This window comes from Macaca thibetana, chromosome 7 (genome assembly GCF_024542745.1).
Source record: "Macaca thibetana thibetana isolate TM-01 chromosome 7, ASM2454274v1, whole genome shotgun sequence".
In the NCBI taxonomy this organism is placed as follows: Eukaryota; Metazoa; Chordata; class Mammalia; order Primates; family Cercopithecidae; genus Macaca; species Macaca thibetana.
The window spans coordinates 94,139,570-94,151,178 of NC_065584.1; the positions used below are offsets into that span (position 1 = coordinate 94,139,570).

The 11,609-nt window shown below is 41.1% G+C and overlaps 2 pseudogenes; one reads left to right on the forward strand and one right to left on the reverse strand.

Annotated features, from left to right (window-relative positions):
- Positions 1 to 1,678: 1,678 nt before the first annotated feature.
- LOC126959226 (60S ribosomal protein L31-like) lies at positions 1,679 to 7,917 on the reverse strand (annotated as a pseudogene).
- On the forward strand, positions 7,916 to 8,680 carry LOC126959364 (phosphoglycerate mutase 1-like; annotated as a pseudogene).
- The last annotated feature ends 2,929 nt before the right edge of the window (positions 8,681 to 11,609 follow it).

Below are 11,609 nucleotides of genomic sequence, written 5' to 3' on the forward strand. Positions count from 1 at the left end.
ATGTCTACAAAGGGAGAATCTGACCTCCTTTGTTAGAATCAAGTTAATCTGATTAATAAGGTAGAAAAGTTTAAACCCAGTTAGGGGTATGTCTGGTTAAATTTGGATTAACAGAAACTATACCATGAAGAACCCTAAAAAAGAACAGCAGTAATTACGCCCACATGGAAGAGGGGCATGAGTTAAACCTGCGCCACCAGACCAGAGAACATGCCTTCCAATATGGCAAGATTGTTGTAGATTTATTAATACAACTTCGTCTTAATTATATGATTGATGTGGGCTTCAAAAGAAAACTCAGAAGCCACAGTGGCTCCGAGGGCACGAGCATTATTGAAAGGATAAAGATAAAGACAGCTTCCCCAGAAGAAAACCACTCAAAGAGGAAGCCTGGGAGGTTTGCATGGCAGAACTAATCAATAATGTCTTGGTTTTATCTATATTAAGTTTAATAAAATTTGATGACATCCGTGATTGAAGATCACACACACAATTATGGCAACATCAAAGGTATTCTGCAGCATATATTCAGCCTGGGAAGTATAGCAAATCAGAGACTGGATGTATATGACACTGCACACCATGAGAACACAGAGAACCCCAAGAGGGGAGCATTCCCTGAGTGCCTTCTCCTCTTGTGTTTACAAAATAAGCAGGGTAAGCTTTCTCACCAGCCTTCACCAACCAACTTTTCGTCTCATTCTCTCAGCTGTCTGATGTCAAATTTTAAAACAGTAGGTAAAAAATATATATATATACTTCTAAAGGTACTTCCAAAATCTGCCGAATAAACAAAAGCCTGCCCTGGATTGATTTTCCCTTTATTTTATCCCATGAAGCCAAAGGAAATGAGAGAATTTCAAAAGTGACTCAGCACAGAGGAAAGGGGGAAAACTGGAGAAATTGCCACCCAGTCCCTTGCAAAAAAGGGGATGAGGAATTTGTTGTCAAATTTCACATGCAACTCTGCAGAGCAAAAGAAGAAAATGAGACCTGCAATTACCTCAGCTTTAAGAGCTCAGTGAAAATCGCTTTAATCCCCCAGAGTCTGTACCACTGTCATATTTTACTTTCTCTTCAACAGGTGTACAAATTGTTTGGACTGGAGCTGGAAAACGGCATTCAGACCCTGTAGGCTGAACGTGAGCAAAGTGTTTGCTTAGTTGCAGCTGGTCATCTCGTATCTTCTTTAGGAATGAGGAATTGGTGTCATGGTAACTTATTTTAATCAGTTTGGCAGCAGAAAATATTATGACTTTCCTCACAAAAGTGATTCAGGTAAGTGAGCCTTCCCGGGGTTTTATATCAAAGAGGTAAAAGCAATCATTGTTTGTTTGAATTCAATTCTAACAATTCAACTGAGGAAAACAGTGAGTGTTAGTCATCTTTTTTATACCTGTGTTTAATGCCATTTTATACTTGAGGATCTCTGATAAGCCAAACACCCAAGCAACATCACACATTATGAAATTTGAAAGGTTTTTCCTTTCTTTTTGCTTTGCTTTAAAAAAAGTCATACGTCGCAGAATTCCTCCCAAAAGGGTAGTAAAGTTATATTATTAACAAACTGAAAAAGTAACCATGCTTGTGACAGGAATCATATTCCTAAAACTGATTTGGGTCCTTTCTTTTTTTTTTTTTTTTTTTTTTTGGCAATTTTAGAACTTTTGATCAGCGATTAGTTCTCACCCACGTTGACTGTAGATTTTTTTAACGTGCTAAAAGGTACATAGGTACCAAAATATAGGGCTTATTTGGTGAATCTTCATCCTCATTACGACGTTTTCTGGACAACCGCATACGGGTTCGGTATGGGACATTCCTTATTCCTTTGGCCCAGACAGCTTTGTTGAACCTGGTATCAATGTGCACATCTGGAGTTCCCATCTCCTTCATGGCAAATTTTCAAATCTCTTGGAGTACCCAAGGGAACACTTGTTGATGGAGTATTCTTGGGTCACCACCTCATTGATGGCAGAACGGCCCTTTTTCTTCTCACCACTCTTCTTTGCAGGAGCTATGCTGCTGAATCCAAGTTGGAAAGGAAGACCATTTTTATCTCACAAAGCAAATGAAAATTTTCTAAACAAAAGCTAAGTGATATATTGTTTTCAACAATGTCCTCATTTCCCTGCATAAGTGGAAGATCTAAGACTCTAAAGTAGGGCTTTTGATTCAAAAGCCACATTGCTTCTGTTATACAGCTCTACCTTTAATTAAAGAAACCAACACAGGCCAGGCATGGCAGCTCACTCCTGTAATTCCATCACTTTGGGAGGCCAAGGCAGGTGGATCACTTGAGCCTAGGAGTTCGAGGCCAGCCTAAGCAGTATGGTGAAATCCTGTCTCTATCAAAAAAAAAAAAAAAAAAATTAGACAGTCTCATAACCCTGTCGATAGATCGATAGATAGATAGATAGATAGATAGATAGATAGATAGATAGATACATGGAGATAGATAGATAGATAGATAGATAGATAGATAGATAGATAGATAAAAAAAAAAATAAAGAGGCCAGGCGCAGTGGCTTACGCCTGTAATCCCAGCACTTTGGGAGGCCAAGGATCACTTGAGGTTAGGAGTTCAAGATCAACATGGCCCAAGGTAAAACCCCATCTCTACCGTAAATGCAAAAATTAGCCAGGTGTGGTGGCACAAGCCTGTAATCCCAGCTACTCGGGAGGCTAAGGCAGGAGAATCGCATGAACCCAGGAGGCAGAGGTAAGCCAAGATCGCACCACTGCACTGCAGCCTGGGCAACAGAGTGAGACTCTGTCTCAAATAAATAAATAAGCACAATATTTTAAAGGTATGCTTCTTTCCAGGTTCCCATGCTATTCTCTACAGCTATTTAATAGAAATTCCATGACCATTTAGGCACTGAGAATGAGGGGACCTTCTCCTAGCACCAACAGGGTAAACAGCTTTGCATGGCTCAGTTCAGGTCCTCTGAGAAACAGAAACCAAGATAAAATTAGCCATGCAAGAGACTTGAGCATTTAAGTTTGTGAGTCTTCTACTTCGGTAGAAGTAGGTCAGATCTTGGGATTTGAGTGTTGCTTCACCAAGAAGACTTCACATCTCTCTGTCCTTGAAAGAAGCTGTCTGCATCTTGTATTTCCTTGCCTCGTTGGGAGACATTCTATTTTGAACTGGCTGAAGCCTCCATCCCCAGTGAAGAGCAATATTATTAACTCTGATTGACCAGGACTGACGGTAAGAGAGTGAGAGTTAGTGCTACATGAATTACACAGAGTGTGTATCAAGATGAAAATAAAAGCTGCAATGTGCAGACAGGAAGGGCGAAGGGTCCATTGAAAATCAGAGAGATTAGCAACTCATCACATTATTTGTGGGTTATCAGGAGACAGAGGTAATGAAAGTGAGACCTATATCCTTGATCAATAAGAGTTTGACTGCATTTTGAGTTCATTTTCCCCTGCCGAGAGAGAGACAGCAGGCTTACTATTGATCACCGTGTTAATCCATAACCAGACTGGGCCTTAGCCTGGTGGAGCAAGCAGGAAAAATAAGATAATAAGCAGGAACTCTTGATCTTGTATTATGGTGTGCTAGATAAAGAGAGTGTGGGGGTTCAAGGTGGAATACTTTATAGTTAACCCTTACGGTCCCTCTTAATTTGAAATGCATGAGAAGAAGAATTGCAGCCCACCTTACTCTGACTTTTATTTGACCTTATTTTGTCTGCTTCCTATCTAAAGTGTGCCTTGGCCCCTTTTCAAAGACTGCAGGCTGATGTAAGTGGGCCAAGGGACAGCCAAAAAGATGTTAGGCCCAGAGTAAAGGAGGAAGGCCCTCCAAACCCTGCTCGCAAAATTCAGGTGAAATTAAGCATTAATTGCATCTGTTTTTTCTATTTTAGAGTCACTTGATCCAAGAATATTTACGTACATGAGTTGTCAATAATATGTGTCACTGTGCTGTTTCAATAGCAAGCATCATTTAGTTTTTCATTAAAGCATTTGACTAAAGCAGTCATTGCATTGATGTAGACCCATCTTAGAAAGATGGTCCACCTTTTCTTTCAGATCCATCAGAGTTCCCACCTTTGTGTAAACTAGACCCCGGCTATAATTTAGACATTTCCTGACCTGTCTATTAAAAATCGCCAGGCACAGTGGCTCATGCCTGTAATCCTAGCTACTAGGGATGCTGAAGCAGGAGGATCACTTGAGCCCAGGAGTGGGAGGCTGCAGTGAGGTGTGATAGCTTGGGCAAAAGAACGGACTCTGTCTCTAAAAATAAAAAATACAATCTTTCTCAGTGACTCAGTATTTACTCATAGTAGTTTTTACTGAAATTTAGACTAATTCTACCACAGCTCCGATTAATCCACATTTTGACACCTTTGTGCAAATTAGAAAAATGTGACTCCCCCAGGCAAGCACAGCCTAAAAGCAACCAGATAAGATTTCCACCTTCCCTCATCCCTTCCCCCAGGCACCATTGTGCCTAATCCTAAACAGTGCCCTGAAGTCGAGGCACCAGCAGAGAAAGCAGGAGGATCATGTGAATGTAGCCCATCTACCTGCACCTTGCACGGGCGCAGTTTAGTCTTCACTCTGTGTTTGTCCCAACTCAGCTGTCTCTCATTTACAGGCTTCCTGTGCTTTTCCAGCTGAGTTTTCATCTGATTCTTCAAAACGCTCATCCTTTCACACAAGTTGCACCTATTAGTAAATGGCAACTTAAGTCACCCTAGAGTTAAGTATTCTGAAACAAAGGGAGAGAGAAGTGGTGTAGGTGTGATCACATTAGTATGAGAGAGAGAGAGAGACAGAGAGAGAAGCGGAGAAAAGAAAACAGGATTTAAAGTGCTCTGCTTTGGAAACATAATACTTAAGTTGCTCTAATAAGAAAAATGGGGAGATCCATACAAAAATAACAAATTTAAGTATAAAGCAATTTAAAAGGAAATGTTTTGTGACCATTTAGCACTTTATCATTGGATAATCAAGGAAGTTAAACAACCTGAATGAGTTTATACAGTGATTATGTGGGAAAACGGGACCCCAACCCAGGACTTCGAAGCTGGAACCAGTCATTTTTATAAGAGTTAGTCCAAAAAAAGCTGAGGCAGCAAAGTCTACTACGGAATTGATTTTCAGAAACAGGCAATGCTGCTTTGAACTATCATACTTAATGCTGATGATAAGTAAACGCTTCTGAATTGGATGAAACATGGAAAGTTCTCCTCAAAGCTTAAGGATCCAGTTTGAGAGGGCTTGTTAGTATTAATTTACATTGTGAATAAAGAAAAGATTGTTGAGGAAAGAGGATTTTTCTCCATTTTAAAATAACAAACGGCAGCCATTATTTATCTGAAGCCTCCATAAAACAAGACAATCAAGTCATGTAACATTATTTGGAGATGGAAGATAGAATAAATGATTGTGGCATCAGTTTAGAATAATGAATGCCAGACAGAATATCTCACTTGGATCAGCCAAAAACTAGTTGTGAGGCTTTGGGAAAATTCTTTGGGCTTTTCTCTCTTCTAGAATGATCCACATGATCTTTTCAGCTTTAACATTCCATTGTCTTCCATAGTCAAATGATCTTAGCAGCCTTCTCAGCACCCATATGTGATCAGAAATACCAATTATTGGTCTTTGCAGCAAAGTGGTCAAAAAGGAAGACTGCCATCCAAAGGAGAAAATGAAGTTTGTTATCTGATCCCATAAGATGTTTAAGACTTGGGTTTCATTGGCTCTTATTTTAAGAAATCAAGAATAACTTAACAGAGTGGATGTCACCAAAAACAGTTCACGGAAACAGTCAAAAACATAATGGCTTTGGGAAAATGTTCATTTCTAATTTCATAAAAATGAGGATCTAATTTAAAATGAAAAAATGATGTTTGGAAATTGCTATCATTTGAATGTCTGTGTCCCTCCAAAACTCATGTTGAGACTTAATCCCCAATGCAACAGTATTAAGAGGTGGGGCCTTGGGGGAAAAGATTAAGTCATGAGGGCTCTGCACTTGTGAATGTGATCAATGCCCTTAGAAAAGAGGCTTCGGAGAGCTCTTCATCCCTTTTCCCCTTCTGTCATGTGAGGACACAGCATTTGTCCTCTCTGGAGTACACAGCAACAAGGAACCATCTTGGAAGCAGAAAGCGACCACTTAGTAGACACTGAATCCGTCAATGCCTTGGCTGTGAACTTTCCAGCCTCCAGAACTGTGAGAAATTGATTTCTGTTATTCATGAATTACCCATTCTGTGGTATTTGTTACAGCAGCAGAAATAGACTAAGACAGATTGATTTAAAAACTGAGAGAGAAGATCCTCTTGTAAAAAAAACTGTTTTGCTCCAAAAGCAATTGCAACAAAAGGAAAAATTGACAAATGGTATCTCATTAAATTAAATAGCTTCTGCACAGCAAAAGAAAGTATCATCAGAGTGAGCAAACAACCTACAGAATGGGAGAAAATTTTTGCAAACTATCCATCTGACAAAGGCCTAATATCCAGAGTCTACAAGAGACTAAACAAATTTACAAGAAAAAAAGAAAAACCTCATTAAAAAGTAGGCAAAGAATATAAACAGACACTTCTCAAAAGAAGACATTCACATGACCAACAAACAAATGAAAAAAAGCTCAACATCACTTGTCATTAGAGAAATGCAAATCAAAACCACAATGAGATACCATCTCACACCAATCAAAATGGTGATTATTAAAAAATCAAGAATCAGGGCCAGGCACAGTGGCTCACACTTGTAATCCCAGCACTTTGGGAGGCCAAGGCAGATCACCTGAGGGCAGGAGTTCAAGACCAGCCTGACCAACATGGTGAAACCCCATCTATACTCAAAATACAAAAAGTAGCCAGGCATGGTGGTACATGCCTGTAATCCCAGCTGCTTGGGCGGCTGAGGCAGAAGAATCATTTGAACCCGGGAGGTGGAGTTTGCAGTGAGCTGAGGTCGCACCATTGCACTCCACCCTGGGCAATAAGAGTGAAACTCCGTTTCAAAAAAAAAGTCAAGAAACAATAGATGCTGGTGAGGTTGCAGATAAATAGGAACACTTTTACACTATCGATAGGAGTGTAAATTAGTTCAACTATTGTGGAAGACAGTGTGGTGACTCCTCAAAGATCTACAAGCAGAAGTACCATTTGACCCATTCTGTCATAAAGATACATGCACATGTATGTTCATTGCAGCAGTCTTCACAATAACAAAGACATGGAAGCAACCCAAATGCCCATCAATGATAGAATGGATAAAGGAAATGTGGCACATATAAACCATGGAATACTACACAGTCATAAAAAGGAATGAGATCATGTCCTTTGCAGGGAAGTGGACAGAGCTGGAAGCTGTTATCCTCAGCAAACTAATGCAGGAACAGAAAATCTGCACATGTTCTCACTTATAAGTGGGAGGTGAATGATGAGAACACATGGACACAGGGAGGAGAACAACACACACTTGGACCTGCTGGGGGTGGGGCAGGGAGAAGGAGGGCATCAGGAAGAATAGCTAATGGATGCTGGGCTTAATACCCAGATGATGGGTTGATCTGTGCAGCAAACCACCATGTCACACATTTATCCATGTGTGCCATGGTGGGCTGCTATGCAGTTTTTACCTGTATATCCTGCGCATGTATCCCAGAACTTAAAAGTTGAAGAAACATGAAGAAAAAGATAATAAGAGTTGGAGAAAAAATATTGTTATAAATAGAAAACAGATTCTTGACCAAAAAAATGGCAAATATCAAAAAGTATGAAGAACAAAATATTCTAAAAGTACTGTGGAATCTGCGAACCCCAGGCAGTGCCACATCCCCAGCCCGTCGCCATGGTTGCCTATAATATTCTAAAAGTACTCTGGAATCTGCGAACCCCAGTCAGTGCCACATCCCCAGCCCGCCGCCATGGTCACCTATAAACTGGTGCTGATCTGGCGCTGCAAGGTTGCGTGGAATCTGGAGAACCGCTTCGGTGGCTGGTACATGCCAACCTAGCCCGGCAGGCCACGAGGAGACGAAGTGCGGAGGGGGGCAGGCACTGCCAGATGGTGGCTATGAGTTTGACATCTGCTTCACCTCAGTGCAGAAGAAAACGATCCAGACCCTCTAGACAGTGCTAGATGCCATTGATCAGATGTGGCTGCCAGTAGTGAGGACTTGGTGCCTCAAAGAGCGGCACTATGAGGGTCTAACCCGTCTCAATAAAGCAGAAACTGCTGCAAAGCATGGTGACACCCTGTAAAGATCTGGAGGCGCTCCTATGATGTCCCATCACCTCCGATGGAGCCCGATCATCCTTTCTACAGCAACATAAGTGAGAATGGCAGGTATGCAGACCTCACAGAAGATCAGCTACCCTCCTGTGATAGTCTGAAGAATGCTATTGCCAGAGCTCTGTCCTTCTGGAATGAAGAAATAGTTCCCCAGATCAAGGAAGGGAAAAGGGTACTGATTGCAGCCCATGGCAACAGCCTCGGAGACATTGTCAAGCATTTGGAGGGTCTCTCTGAAGAGGCTATCATGGAGCTGAACCTGCCTACTGGTATTCCCATTGTCTATGAATTGGACAAGAGTTTGAATCCCATCAAGCCCATGAAGTTCCTGGGGGATGAAGAGACCATGTGCAAAGTCATGGAAGCTGTGGCTGCCCGGGGCAAGTCCAAGAAGTGAAGGCCAGCGGGCGGGCTGCTGTCCCCAGGAGCACCGTCCCTGCCCGTTGCATCCCTCTGCCCCTCCCTCCTGCACCTGTCACACTGACCACATCAGTAGACATCTTGAGTTGTAGCTGCAGATAGGGACCAGTGGCTCCCATTTTCATTTTAGCCATTTTGTCTCCTGCACCCACCCGTTTCACACAATCTAGTCAGAATAGCACTTCTAGGGCACAGGTTCTCAGTCCAAGCTGTGGAAAAGCTCCCCTTATTCAAGAGAGTTTAAAGGTAGTGACTTGGGTTTTTGCAAGTGCTTTGTTTCCTAAGGACTTGTGGGGAGGAACCATGCTAAGCCATGACCAATGAGGAGAGGCAAGAGAGACTGTCTGCCCCCCCTGGAGCCAGTCCTGTGCTCTTCTGCAGTCAGGCTACTGCCTGGCGGCTCTAGTCATTCCAGTGAAAGAGGAATGTAACCTGCATGGTGATGTGACAACTGTTTCCTTTCTGACCCCAGAGGAACTGGCTCTAGAAGGTTGGATCAATCCTGAATTTAGTCAAAGTGTTACATTTACATTTTTAAAAAAAGGAAAAAAAAAATTATAGTATATATAAATAATACAAAACGATAACCCTTTTGGGGTTTCTCATGGCAGTTGAAATAATCCTACATGTGGTCATCAGAAAATAAGCCATTCCTCATACCAACATGGGATAAGCTCCTTGACCTCTGAGGGGCAAGAGTGCTTCCTACTGTGTGTTTCAGAATCCCTTCCCGCCTTGTTTTGTGGCAGTGAAATGCTTCTTGGTCCTGTCCAAGTATGTCTTTCACTGATTTCTGAATCATATTCTAGTTGCTTGGCCCTGCCACATGGGTCCAATGTTCATTTGAGTATAACTGTACTAAATTCTTTTTCTAGATCAGTATAATAAAAGAGTGATGTGCAATAGAAAATAAAAAATTTGACTGGGCTTGGTGACTCACACCTGTAATCCCAGCACTTTGAGAGGCCGAGGTGGGTGGATCACCTGAAGTCAGGAGTTTGAGGCCAGCATGACCAACATGGTGAAACCCCATCTCTACTAAACATACAAAAATTAGCCTGGCATGGTGGCAGGTGCATGTAATCCCAGCTACTTGGGAGGCTGAGGCATGAGAATAGCTTGAACCCAGGAGGTGGAAGTTGCAGTAAGCCAAGATGGTGCCATTGCACTCCAGCCTGGGCTACAGAGCGAGACTCTGTCTCAAAATAAATAAATAAAATAAAGTAAAATAAATAAACAAATAAAGTCATTGCTAACATTTTATAGCATAAACTCATTTTTTGTCCTATGCTCATACATACATGTAAAATCTTGACAAAATTGGAATCATTTTGTAAGTATTATTTAAGTTGATTTTTTTCACTTTTCTTGTGTAATTACCATTCCATATTCTTGAATATTCTTTGAGAAGCTTGAAATCTTAAGTTGTACTCTCTCCTTCTTCTACATTTTTGTTGTTGCTGTTTGAGACGTGGTCTTATTCTGCGACCCAGGTTGGAATGCAGAGGCACAATCATAGCTCACTGCAGCCTCAATCTCCCAGGTTTAAAGGATCCTTTCACTTCAGCCTCCCAAGTAGCTGGGACTACTGGTGACATGCCACCACACTTGGCTAATTTAGTTTTATTTTTGTAGTGATGGGGTCTCCCTACATTGCCCAGGCTGGTCTTGAACTCCTGGGCTCAAGAGATCCTCCCACCTCAGCTTCCCAAAGTGCTGGGATTACAGAGGTCAGCCACTGTGCCCAGACTGAATGTAAAGCCTAGTTTCCCTATTTATAAATGGTTTGGTGTTACTGGGTCAAATGATAAAATACACAGAAGATTAATTTTCAAATAGCCAGATCATTCAGTAATTAGAACATTTATTTCTTCAAAAAAAATCAATGAAATAATCATTTCCAATTTTGCTTTCATCTAACAGTTATTTCTAAGTAATTTGGGGTATAACAAATAATAAAACAAGTCCTCTGTGTTGAATGGATTTTGATTTCTGTGATCAACAAAGTAATTGTTGCTGTAGACTGTACACTTGGGTGCCATAAGGCACTCTCTTATCCATGCCATGTAAATATGCAGAGACACCTTTGCGTCAAATAACATAGCCCTTCTAATCAATGTTTTGGCCTCTTTTCTTTTAACTTGGCTTTTTTCACTTGATATATAACAACCTGATTTTAAGTGCTTAATTTTTTTTTCCTGTACCTGTACCCTAAAAATCTAAGACTAATGAAAATGCTCACTCTTGCGTTTGATTTGCCAAGCCTGGATCTGCTGTTTACCTGTTGGATGAAGGATTTCATCAGAATTCCACTGTGCTGTGGTGAAAGAGGCTTTATTCTACCAGTGTGGTTAATAAATGCACATTTTCCAGAGCAACTCAGATATCCTGAAGTATTTTCCATGCTTAAATTAATCAATGCATCAAAATTTTGATTGATAATTTTCTCTCTGTAGTCCCGATAGCCTTGTAAGCAGGCAGAAGTCCATGTAGCACACTCACAGGAAAACAAGTAAGATCCTTCCTATGAATTTTCTCCTTTAACCACAGTGTTAGCTACCAGGCATTGTGTGGTAGGCATTTTAAATTTATTCTCACAATATAGATAGTATTAGCCCCATTTGATAAATGAGAAAATGAAAATGCAGGGATCTGGAAGCCCTAATTTAAATGCATGCTATCCACAGAGCAGTAACAATTCACATTCACTTGTTTTACTTAGAAGGCTCAATCAGCACTGAAGGAGCAGGCTTTCATTTCTTAGGGTGTTGGGAGAGAATATGGGAGCCTGGAAAGAAGAATACATGGTCCTCATAGACAACTTCCATTCGACTGTACCCATAAATGTATTTCCAATGGAAGTCTTCAATCTCCACCCACACAATGCCTTGGCATCCAAGTGGTGG